The sequence below is a fragment of the Acomys minous genome (assembly GCF_964271855.1).
Source record: "Acomys minous genome assembly, chromosome: 18".
Lineage (NCBI taxonomy): Eukaryota > Metazoa > Chordata > Mammalia > Rodentia > Muridae > Acomys > Acomys minous.
Genome location: NC_140501.1, coordinates 54,120,792 through 54,132,910, shown reverse-complemented (window position 1 = coordinate 54,132,910; position 12,119 = coordinate 54,120,792). Strand labels below are relative to the sequence as shown.

At 45.5% G+C, this 12,119-nt stretch overlaps 1 protein-coding gene across 3 annotated transcripts in view; it reads right to left on the bottom strand.

Annotated features, from left to right (window-relative positions):
• The window catches only part of EXTL3 (exostosin like glycosyltransferase 3), a 98,477-nt gene that overhangs the window by 36,159 nt on the left and 50,199 nt on the right, over positions 1–12,119 (bottom strand). The window lies entirely within an intron of this gene.

Genomic DNA, 12,119 nt, shown 5'->3' with positions numbered 1-12,119 from the left:
CAGAAGTTGACTGTGGGTTCATTCCTCAATCCAATCTTACTCTCCGCCCCTTTTGTATGTGTGTGTGTGTGTGTGTGTGTGTGTGTGTGTGTGTGTGTTTGGCTGTCATAGAACACTTTCTCGGGGCTGGAGAGATGGCTCAGCAGTTAAGAGCACTGTCTGTTCTTCTAGAGGTCCTGAGTTCAATTCCCAGCAACCACATCATGATTCACAACCATCTATAATGAGATCTAGTACCCTCTTCTAGCCTGCAGGTGTATGTGGAGGCAGAACACTGTGTATGTAATAAATAAATAAATATTAAAAAAAGAAAAAAAGAACACTTTCTCTCTCTCCCTCCCTCCCTCCCTCCCTCCTTCCCTCCCTCCCTCTACCAGGCTGGCCTCTAACTCCCAGAGATCAGCCTCCCTCTGACTCCCAAGTGCTGGGATTAAAGACATTCCAATCTTACTTTTTAAGAAAAGGCCTCTTACCAAACCTGGAGTTTACCATTAGGCTGTACTAGCTGGCCAGCAAGCTCCCAAGAATGCTCACACCCCTGCCTCCCCACGCTCGCCACTGCACCTGGCTTCTACATGAGTGCTGGGGGCCACATACAGGCCCCCCTGCTTGTGTGGAAAGCCCTTTAGCAACTGAACAATCTCCCGAGCCCCATGCTCTGCTACCTGAAAACTCGTTAAAAAGTATTTCCTTGTAGGGTTTTGACTTGGAGAGGAGTTGTCTTTGGTTTGCTGAAGACTCACTGAGCTTTCTGAATCTTAGGACTCAAGTTGTTACTAACCTAGAATTTTATCATCTGCGGTGGCCTCTGAACACAGCCCGCCCACCCCTCTCTGCCCCATGAGTTCCTGCCGGTGCCTATCAGAGCTGCTCCGGCCTCCATGCCCTTTCATCTCTTTCCTAACTCTCACTTTGCCCTTTGCGCTGCCTCTAGTTGAGGAGTTGGGAAACTTTCAGCAAAGAGTCAAACAACTAATATTTTAGGATGTGTGGGAGGTCACACAAAACATCTGCAGCATATTTTAGTCCTTTAAATGGAGGAAGGATCTGGAGGAATGGCTCAGAGGTTCAGAGCACTTGCTACTCTTGCGGTAGGCCCAGGTTCAGTTCCCGGCACCCACATGGTGGCTCCCAACCATCTCTAACTCTAGCTCTAAGGGACCTGATACACACACACACATACACACAGGCAAAATAGTCATATACGTAAAGTAAAACAATTATTTAAAATTTTAAGACAACTCTTTTAAAATGCTGTTCGTTCTTACACTGCAAACTATAAAAAGGAAGGCATTCGCTGGGCACAGTGACACACACCTTTTATCCCAGCACTTGGGAAACAGGAGCAGGTGGATCTCTGTGTGTTCAAGGCCAGCCTGGTCTACACCACGAGACCTTGTTACATTTAAAAAAAAAAAATGCAAGCCAGGAGCCAGCCTGAAGCCTACAGGCCACAGTCTTCAGCTCTCTCCTCAGCCTGACTTCGGCTTTAATTTGACATCTTTCAAGGCTCCAGAAGCCCCCTTCTTTCACATTGTAACCGTACCTACCCCTGTCTTTCCCGGCTCACCTTGCCCTGGCTGCTTCCTCTGTAAACCTGTTCTCAGCCCCTCTGTGGGGCACCCCTCTAGAACAGTCTGTTGTTCAGATAGCCCGACCTTATTATCAGCTTTCAGTTTCATGTCAATTTCTCCACCTAGAGACTCTCGACACCACATAGCAATGATAAACGCGAACACAAAATCCACAGACAGGAAACCACAGCCATGCTTTCTCGGGGGCTATTTCCTCCTCCTGACTACCCGCAGTCCAGGCTAAGAGAGGCATCTGTGTGCCTGTGGCCAGGGCTCTCTGCCCCTGCTACCTCCCTGAAGATCTGTGCTCTTACATGGGGTCTCAAGCCTACTGCTCACCACTGAGAAAATACAAGCACAAGTCACGACCACTGGCCTGCAGCACCTCAGGTGTGGTCACCCCCTCACCCCCAGCCTAGTGGCCAGATTCTCAGATTCTTAGAGACTCAGCTCTGCTTCCTACCCTTCACTTGTCTGTTTTAACAAGAAGTTACCTCTCTTTCTTGATTACATTATATGCATTCTGGAGAACACAAATGCTATGGCCAAAGGCAGAGGCTTCCCTTATCCACGCACACATGCTCACAAAACTAGGCCACCGTATGTTCTCTTTTGCAACCTGATTTTTCTTTTCACTTGCATGAGGAGCTGTTCGGCCAGACATGGTGGCACATGCCTACGATCCCAGCACTCAGGGGGGTGGAAATAGAAGAATCCAGACTTCAAGATCAGGGCTGAAGACACAGCTCAGCAGAGGACCTGAGTTTGGGTCCCAAGTCAGTGGCTCACGGCTGCCTATAACTCCAGGTCCAGAGAATCTGATGTCCTTTTCTTGAATTCTGAGGGCACTGCATTCACAGGCACACAGATACACACACATATACACACAATTTTTAAAAAATAAATAAGTAAATAAAATTTAAAACTAGTTCAAGGTTGCCCTTAGTTACACAGCCAGTTTAAGGTCAACCAGAGTTGTTTTTTAAAAGATTTATTTATTATTATGTATAGTGTTTTGCCTGCATGTATGCCTGCACGCCATAAGAGGGCACCAGGTCTCATTATAGATGGTTGTGAGCCACCATGTGGTTGCTGGGAATTGAACTCAGGACCTGTGGGGTTTGGGGGGGGGGGTTGTTTTGTTTTGTTTTTTTCTTTTTCTTTTTGTTGTTGTTTTGTTTTTCGAGACAGGGTTTCTGTGTGTAGCCTTGCCTGTCCTAGACTCGCTTTGTAGACCAGGCTGGCCTTGAACTCACAGCAATCTGCCTGCCTCTGCCTCCCAAGTGCTGGGATTAAAGGTGCACGCCACCACGCCCAACATGTTTTGTTTTTTTCAAGATATGGTTTCTCTGTGTTAGCCTTGGATGTCCTGAACTCACTTTGTAGACCAGGCTGACCTCAAACTCCCAGTGATCCGCCTGCCTCTGCCCCCGGAGTGCTGGGATTAAAGGCGGGCGCCACTACACCCAGCCCTCAGGACCTTTGGAAGAGCAGCCAGTGCTCTTAACCTCTGAGCCAACTCTCCAGCCCACAAGGTCAACCAGAGTTTTGAAAATGAAAACAAAACCTTCTGTTCTACCATGAGACATCCTACCACAAAGGTAGAGGTTAAATACCACCCATATACAGGCATTAATACTTGGGTGCCACCCACAGGGAAAGGCCGACACTAGGTAAGCCCTGTGTTAGGTGATTCTAGCTTCCACTATGACCAAGGTCTTCCTGAGCATGTTAAATTGCTTCCATTTCCCGGGCTCACTGATATTGGTGTGTCAGACAAGACGGTAGGATTCCGTTATCTCTTTGCTCCTTTACCTCTGCAGGCACCAGGCACAGCTTACTCCAGACAACACAACTCACAATACTGACTGTTTCTGAAGCCACTGAGGGTGCTGTTATTGCTGCTTCACAGACAAAGATGTGGTGTGGTGAACATGGAGCTTAGGAAAGTTGCTTAAGACAATACGACAAACAAGCTGAGGAGCCAGACCCAAGGCCAGCTCTGTGTGGCCTAGTACCCTGTGCGCAGCTTCTCACTTGTCTACTATCTGTTTACTGGCTAGAAACACTTTGTTTCTATCCTTTTACTTAATAAGTATGTATTGTTTTTGTAATTAAAAAAAGAAAAAGAAAAAGCAAAAAAAAAAAAAAAAAAGCTAGGCATGGTAGTACACTCCTAACCCTCAGTCTAAAGTAAAAGGAAAGTAAGTTTGAGGCAGTCTGAGCTACATAACAAATGAGAGGAAAAGGAGTGGGAAAAGAGGGAAATCTTTTATTGCAGTCTTTTAAAGTACACCATGCTTGATACTTCAGTAAATAATTTGATAGAATAAAAAGTTCCAGATGAATTTTAAAAACTGTCACAAATGAACCATAAAAAGAAAAGGAAAAGCCAGGCGTGGTGGCGCACACCTGTAACCCCAGCACTTGGGAGGCAGAGGCAGGTGGATCTCTCTGAGTTTGAGGCCAGCCTGGTCTACAAAACGAGTCCAGGACAGCCAAGGCCACACAGAGAAACCCTGAAAAACAAAACAAAAAGAAGAAAAGGACAAAATCATGCCACTTCAGCTCAAGTTAAACATGGCTACTATTGTAGGAAACCAAGCAACACAAGCTAAACACATGACTCCCTATGAATCAAATGGCTGTGTGTGCCTGCACATGTATGCACATGTGTGTGTGTGTGTGTGTGTGTGTGTGTGTGTGTGTGTGTGTGTGTGTGTGTGTTGGGGGAGGGGTGATAAAAAGACTAAACTGCTACCTGAACAGAGTTTAAAAGTCAAAAACATTAAAAGTGGTCAAAGGGTAGAGACAGGATGTTATTAACAGAAAGGGTTGAGGGGGCGTCAAATAAGCATTTTAAATGTGTGCCTTCCAGCCCAAGAAGCACATTTCAAACAAAATACGAGTGATTCTTTCTACCAGTGAGTCAGCAAAGAACCATATAATATCTAGTGCTTACCACAATCTGGTTGCACATTTTTCTGGAATACAGTCGACAAACAGAGACTATCCTGACTCCCAACTCCACTTCCAGAAAGCCTTAAGAATCATGAACAGCTGGGCGTGGTGGCGCACGCCTTTAATCTCAGCACTCAGGAGGCAGAGGTGGGCGGATCGCTGTGAGTTCGAGGCCAGCCTGGTCTACAAAGTGAGTCCAGGACAGCCAAGGCTACACAGAGAGACCCTGTCTCGAAAAACCAAAAAAAAAAAAAAAGAATCATGAACAGGGGGGCTGGAGAGATGGCTCAGAGGTTAAGAGCACTGACTGATCTTCCAGAGGTCCTGAGTTCAATTCCCAGCAACCACATGGTGGCTCACAACCATCTATGGTGTTGTCTGATGCCCTCTTCTGGCCTGGAGGCAGAGCACTGTATACATAATAAATAATCTCTGGGGGGAAAAAAAGAACCATGAACAGAAAGAAAATGACCTGCAAGACTGTTACCTAATACTAAATTATTAAGGTGAAGTTCAGAATGCTCTGGGCCACTCAGGCAGCAGGTATGGTAAGTACCTATGTTAGAATGAAAGTAAAGAGAGGTCCTCTGTGATTAAAAAGTCTTTTTTGTTTTGTTTTTGTTCTTTTGGTTTTTCTGAGACAGGGTTTCTCTGTGTAGCCTTGGCTGTCCTGGAACTCACTCTGTAGACCAGGCTGACCTCGAACTCAGAGATCTGCCTGTCTCTGCCTCCCAGAGTACTGGGATTAAAGGTGTGCGCCACCACTGCCCAGCTTGTGATGAAAGTCTTAGCTTTTCCTATCTTTGATTTAGCAATTTCACTTTCTAGGAATATATTCTGAGTGTATAATAAGATATAAATGCCTCAGTATTCTTTTCCATCATTATTTAGATAGCCACTAGACTACAAACTTTTCAATGATTTTAAGTAAGATGGACACACATTTACAATGCTATATTATTGGTAAAATAACATTCAGAACTATGTATCTGAATAGAAAAACACACAGAAGCAAAATAGCAACTATGGCTCCTTTATATTACAAAGTTATGCAAGATATTTACATATAAGCCCTCCCTCCAATCCCAGCACTTGAGAGGCAGCGCAGCAAATTTCTGTAAATTCAAGGCCAGTCTGGTCTACAGTCTGAATTCCAGGAGAACCAGAGTTACACAGTAAGACCTGGTCTCAAAAAAAGAAATAAAAGAAAAGCCATATAAACTAGGCTAGCTCCAAACTTGTGACAATCCTCCTGCCGCTGCCTTGACTTCCTGAATTATGGCACTGCAGACTACTTATGTCTCGCCTTTTTTCCAAGCATATTTCTGAAAATGAGAGAAGTGTAGGAAGCAGTTTAATAAGGTCTCCAGGCGCACTGTTCTCCAACAGTCAAGCGGTGGTATGATGGAGAATTAACTGGTCTTTCTAAGGCTTCCATTTCTCAAGAATACAGGCTGTTTCCTTTCTCCTATGGCCTGCATAACTAACACTGAAACATTAGTCCCGGGGCGTCTCTCAAGAGGCCGAGCGGAAGCAGGAGGTGGCTCACCCGTGGGCTAGCCAGCCCGTGAGTTCTGCCCTTGCTTTATCGCTGCCATCTTCCTGACTCACCCCTTCACAGTGCCTCCTCCTGACTCATAGGTGCTTGGCACTTTGGTTTTTGAGGCAGTCGATGTAACCCAGGCTAGCCTCAAACTACTGATGATCCAGGGATCACAGTCAGATGCCACCATACCCTTAGTCTTCTTTCAACTCCTAGCTGGGCGGTGGTGGCGCACGCCTTTAATCCCAGCCCTCAGGAGGCAGAGGCAGGCGGATCGCTGTGAGTTCCGAGGCCAGCCTGATCTACAAAGTTAGTCCAGGACAGCTAAGACTACAAAGAGAGATCCTGTCTCGAGAAAAAACAAACAAACAAACAAAAAAAATCAACTCCTAAAGGGAAGGGTTAGAGCATCTGGCCTCAAAGAACCTCTGGATTCTAAGGCTTCACTGACTTACAAGTCCCTGGCCCAGGAAATGCCCAGATTTTTATCTGAAGACCTAACACCATGGTGTCAAGTCAAGGCGGCAAGGCTCCAGACCTCCTTCCCACTTCACTCCCTGTGCAGGGCACTGTCCTTTAGCCACCCCCCCACCCCGCCCCTATTTTCCATAGAGTCCATTAATAACAAGCTTGGGGGCAGTATCTACTGTTTTCTTCGCCCAAAGCCACAGTGCTTTTGGTATTTTACAGCTAAGAAATAAAGGAAGTCATGCTGGGAGGAGTCAGTCAAGACTGGGAGAAAACCCAAGATACAAAAAGCTATCAGCTGGATTTCTGCAGAGGAAATCCAATAGAGATAAAGACACAGCCTGCACTTTGATCTCCAACTGCACGCGAACAACTGCGCTGGACCGAGCACAAGCCTAGACACCTGCAGGCCTGTGACTCCAGCTACCGAGATCAGTGCAGCAAGGAAATCCAACCATTTAGGAAAAGCCCATCACCTTGAATTTGGTTTTGCTTTCCATTTTTCTTTGTTTCGGTTTGTTTCTTTGTTTGTTTGGTTTTAAGTGAAGGCTGAAAAGCAAAGGTGGCTGTGTCCTCGGTACTGTGTGCAGAATTCTGTGATCTACGCTGACACCCGCAATTGAAGGAGGCCATTGACCTAGTAAATGGAGGGGCAGAGGACTAAAAAGCTAAAAGGGGATTTAAAACTGGCAAGTAAACAGCTGGTGGAAAAAGGACTCCTTTGAGGATGGCAGAAGCCTTACGAGTCAGACAGACAACTGAAATTGACCAGTGAAGACAGCAAAACACAGACAACACCTGTGCAATTCGCTGTCATCAGATGTAAGTAGTACAGCAAAACACTACAGTATTTTCCTCAAAAGACAAAAATGGTGATTTTTAACATGAAAAAATCATGTTAAAAAAACATGTATTTCTTTTTCTTTCTTTTTTGTTTTTTGTTGTTGTTGTTGTTGTTGTTCTGTTCTTTCGAGACAGGGTTTTTCTGTGTACCCTTGACTGTCCTGGCTGGCCTCGAACTCACATCAATCCACCTGCCTCTGCCTCCCGAGGGCTGGAATTAAAGGTGTGCACCACCAAAGCCCGGCTCAAATCTCTGTATTTCTAAGTGCTAGCTTCCGGTAGAAGTTTCTGTGTAAGTTGCAAGCCTTATTTGATTCAAACAAACACCAGCATGCAACCCTGTGTCAAAGCGAAGAAGAAAAGTGGAGACTGTCTCCTCACATCTAGGGTTTTTCTATAGTCCAAAGGTGGTGACACTCGCAGACAAAACCACAGCTGGATCTAAGGCAATACCTTCTGGCCTGACTATACAACCTGGGATGGTGACATCATCATAAGAGTTTAGATGAGGACATGTCAGAAAAAAGTCTGACCAGTCTAAGAGCCTTACCACTTACTATGTGCACCTTCAGTCAGGTCTCCTGGGCTCTTTTCTGCTCCCTGCCTCTCCTCGCCCCACCCCCACACAGAACAATCTGTTAACATTTAGCCTCTTAGCTCTCAGTCACTTATCTTTCAGACGTATTTATTTCATTTTCTTATGTGTATGAGTATTTTGCCCGAAAGCCATGTGTCTGCACCAGTGCAGGCAGGGTTTCTCTGTGTAGCCTTGACTGTCCTGGCTGGCCTCCAACTCACATCAATCGCCTGCCTCTGCCTCCCGAGTGCTGGGATTAAAGGTGTGCGTCAGCAAGCCTGGCTCAAATCTCTGCACCAGTGCCTGGTGCTGGTGGAGGTCTGAAGAGGGCATCAGAGCCTTTGAAACTAGAGTTAGAGATAGTTGTGAGGCACTGTGCGGTTGCTGGGAACCAACCAACAAGTCCTCTGCAAAAGCAACAAGTCCTCTTAACTAAGCCATCTCTCCAGACCCTCAGTGACTTTAAAAAAGAATAAATAATTTTTTTTAATTTTTTATGAGTTTTACCTATTTTTACGTGCATTGGTATTTTGCCTGCATGTATATCTGTGTGAGGGCATGGAACTGGAGTCGCGTACAGTTGTGCGCTGCCATGTGGGTGCTGGGAATTGAACCTGGATGCTATGGAAGAGCAGCCAAGGCTCTTAACAGCTGAGCCATCTCTCCATCTCCTAAAGAATAAATTCTATGGAAGAAAAAAAAACCCCACAAAGATGGCAAAGAACTTATACAGCAATTAAAAACACTATTATGGGGGCTGGAGAGATGGCTCAGTGGCTAAGAGCACTGCCTGCTCTTCCAAAGGACCTGGGTTCAATTCCCAGCACCCACATGGCAGCTCACAACTGTCTGTAACTCCAAGATCTGACACCCCTACACCAATGCACATAAATTAAAATTAAATAAAATAACAACAACAACAACAAAACCACTATTATGGCCCACCATCACAGTGTAGTTACATTTTTTTCATCAACTTATTTATTTGGGGTTTTTTTTTTTCAAGACAGGGTTTCTCTGTGTAGCATTGGCTGTTCTGGGCTCTCTTTGTAGGCCACGCTGGCCTCAAACTCAGTGATCTGCCTGCTTCTGCCTCCCTGAGTGCTGAGATTACAGGCCTGTGCCACATCGCCCAGATTTACATTTAATTTTTAACATTTATTGTTTGCGTGTCTACATATGTGCCCAAGGAGGTCAGAGGGTTGTTGACTCCCAGACCTGGAGATCAGGCAGTTGTGAGCACTGTCTTGTTACATATGCTGAGGGTATGTTCCCAACCTATTTTTGTTTTGTATTCCTCCCTCAGGATATGAAATATTTTTGTTAAAAATATATATATATTTAAAAAGAGTTGGAAACAATTAAGATGATAATATGTGAGAGGGCAGAATTACAGGGTAAAGTGTCCACAAAATAACCGTTGGCGAGTTAAACATTAACATCACAGCCAGTCTCAAAGGTACTGGCCCAGCCAAATGGAAGAATATGCAAAAGCAACGGTGAGCTAATGGGGGTGATACATCAGGGCAGGCACGGGAGCGTCCGTCCTAGACTGCCTGCTTTCCCCAATTTACTGCGAACACAGACTTGCTCACTGGCTGACGGATACCTGAAGTTATTAACTACTGAAAGGATTAGGTTCTGGTATGTATTATGTCAGTGCTGGTCTCTTTTTTTTTTTTTTTTAAGATTTATTTTTCATATAGTATTCTGCCTGTATGTGCCCACACACCAGAAGAGGGAACAAGATCTCATTATAGATGGTTATGAGTCACCATGAGGTTTGCTGGGAATTGAACTCAGGACCTTTGAAACTCAGGACAGTGCTCTTAACCTCTGAGCCATCTCTCCAGCCTATCAGCGCTGGTCTCATTCTTCAATCGACTACCACTCTCGGTTGTATGGCTCAGTCCCTGGGATTTTCTTTAGTGGGTCATTGGGATGCCTCTGAGCAATACTCTACATTGCACATTGCGGCCTATGCAGAGAAGCCACGCTGCCAAGCCAGTCTCTCTCTCTCCCTCTGTAGTTCAAGGTTACAGATTTTATTTTGTTTTGTTTCAGATCCTGCTTCTCCTACATCACCCCAAGACGCCCGAAAGACTGAAAACGTGAAAGGGGTACGTGGTTTAGGCAGGTGAGGGCAATGCTGACAGATGAGCCTACCTCTGTCCATGGGTTCCCAATTTCATGTGCACACGATTTGCTATTTCACAGAACCTACAACAAGAGAGAAATCTTTCCCGTTTGTTCAGCTGCCCCGTTATCACAGATTCTCAAAGGGAACACATACCAAAAGTAAAAAGGAAACAAGAGTAAATAAAATGTATGTCGAGTTACTTGTTTTTTGACACAGGCCTCATGTCGACCAGGTTGGCCCCAAATTCCCTTATGTAGCTAAGGATAGCCTTGGACTCCTGATCCTCCTGAGCACCCAGCAAGGGCTGGTTTCAAGTGTGCACTACTACACCCTGCCTGGAAAGAACCAACTCACCAAGAACTTCTTCAACTACTTAGTTCTCCAGCAAAGATCAGTGGGATAACTTAGAACTTTAATTAAATATCCTTGGTCCATGGTCCTTGTTTTGCTCTGAACTATATACTACAACAGTTACAGCCTTGTCAGGACTACCTCTGGTGAGATGCTCTTATTTCTTTCTTTTTTTTTTTTGTTTGTTTGTTTGTTTTGTTTTTCAAGACAGGGTTTCTCTGTGTAGCCTTGACTGTCCTGGACTCACTTTGTAGACCAGGCTGGCCTCAAACTCACAGCGATCCGCCTGCCTCTGCCTCCCGAGTGCTGGGATTAAAGGCCTGCGCCACCACGCCCGGCTTGATGTTCTTATTTCTAATGCCTGACTCTATTTCAAACAATGCTTTAACCCCTCTCCAGGTCACTCCCAAATGGTGACGTGCTTGCCACCACAGCATGTGTGAAGCTCTGGGTTCTGCAGGTAACAGACAAAGCAAACTGGGCTAGACAGACATTGGGTCACTGCCCAACTCCATTTCCACTCTTTCCTGACTCTGACCACTAGGCTGGCGCTCACAACATAGAGCAGGCTGGCCTGGAACTTACGGTGAGCCTCTTGCCTTCCTAATATTGGCATTATGGGGGCCAACCACCACACACAAAAACCTTTTCCAGCCAGCACAGTTTCTTCTGAAAGTTTCTACTGTATTTTGGAACGTCCCCTCTCTCCTAGAACCCACTTTTCTCCCCCACCTGGTCACTGAGTCTTTTTTGCTCACAGGCAAAGAAAAAAAAAAAATCAAACCTCTCACATCTAATCACTAAGAGATTCCAACACACATCCAAGTATTTAATAACGGTTTTTCTTCTAGGAAGGTGAGGGGTGAGAGAATAAAGACGCATACACCACAAGCTTTTGTTACTTCTACCCCTCACCTTTGGTGGTCAAACAGGTTTCAAGAATCCTGAAGGTGCTAGGTCCGGGTTTGGTGGCTCCAGCCTGAAGTCCTTAATACTCCAGAGGCTACAGCAACAACTTCATAAGAACCTCAGGCCAGCCTGGGCTACATTGTGACCTTTTTCTCAAAGAACCAAACAAAACAAAAGCCCACACACAATTCACATCCACAATTCTAGGTCTCCTCCTGAAAGCATTTAGACTAACTTCAACTCCTCAGGCTCTCCACCGGCAAAGATCAGGAAACTCTCCCAGGAAAGGGTATGTTTTACACACCAAGAAAGAGTTTCTTTAAAAAGTGGCTTTTCTTTCATAACAAATTATGTAAAAAGTCCTCTGCTGGAATAAGTTGTTGAGAAAGTCTAGTTTCACTCAAGATTATCAGGGTCCCAGGGGGAGGTGGGGGAACCACCATCCCAGACTCTACAGAGAGTTATAGTCACTGGGCCAGAGGGGAAAGCTAACTGTTGAGCAACAGACAGGAAACTCCGTGGTTGGTTGGTTGGATGGATAGATGGATGGATGGATGGATTGGGGGGGTGCGGGGGTGGGGGGGAGAGGATGAGAGGGTATCAAAGAGTCCAGCCTTGAAATGCCAGACTCTACAAACTGTTAGAACCAGACAAAGTAAAGAACGGTGCTAAAGCCTCCTCTTAAATCACATACTGCGTTCCCTCTTTCCCAGAAGAAGAGGACCCGATAAAGGCCTTGAGAATCTAAAGAGC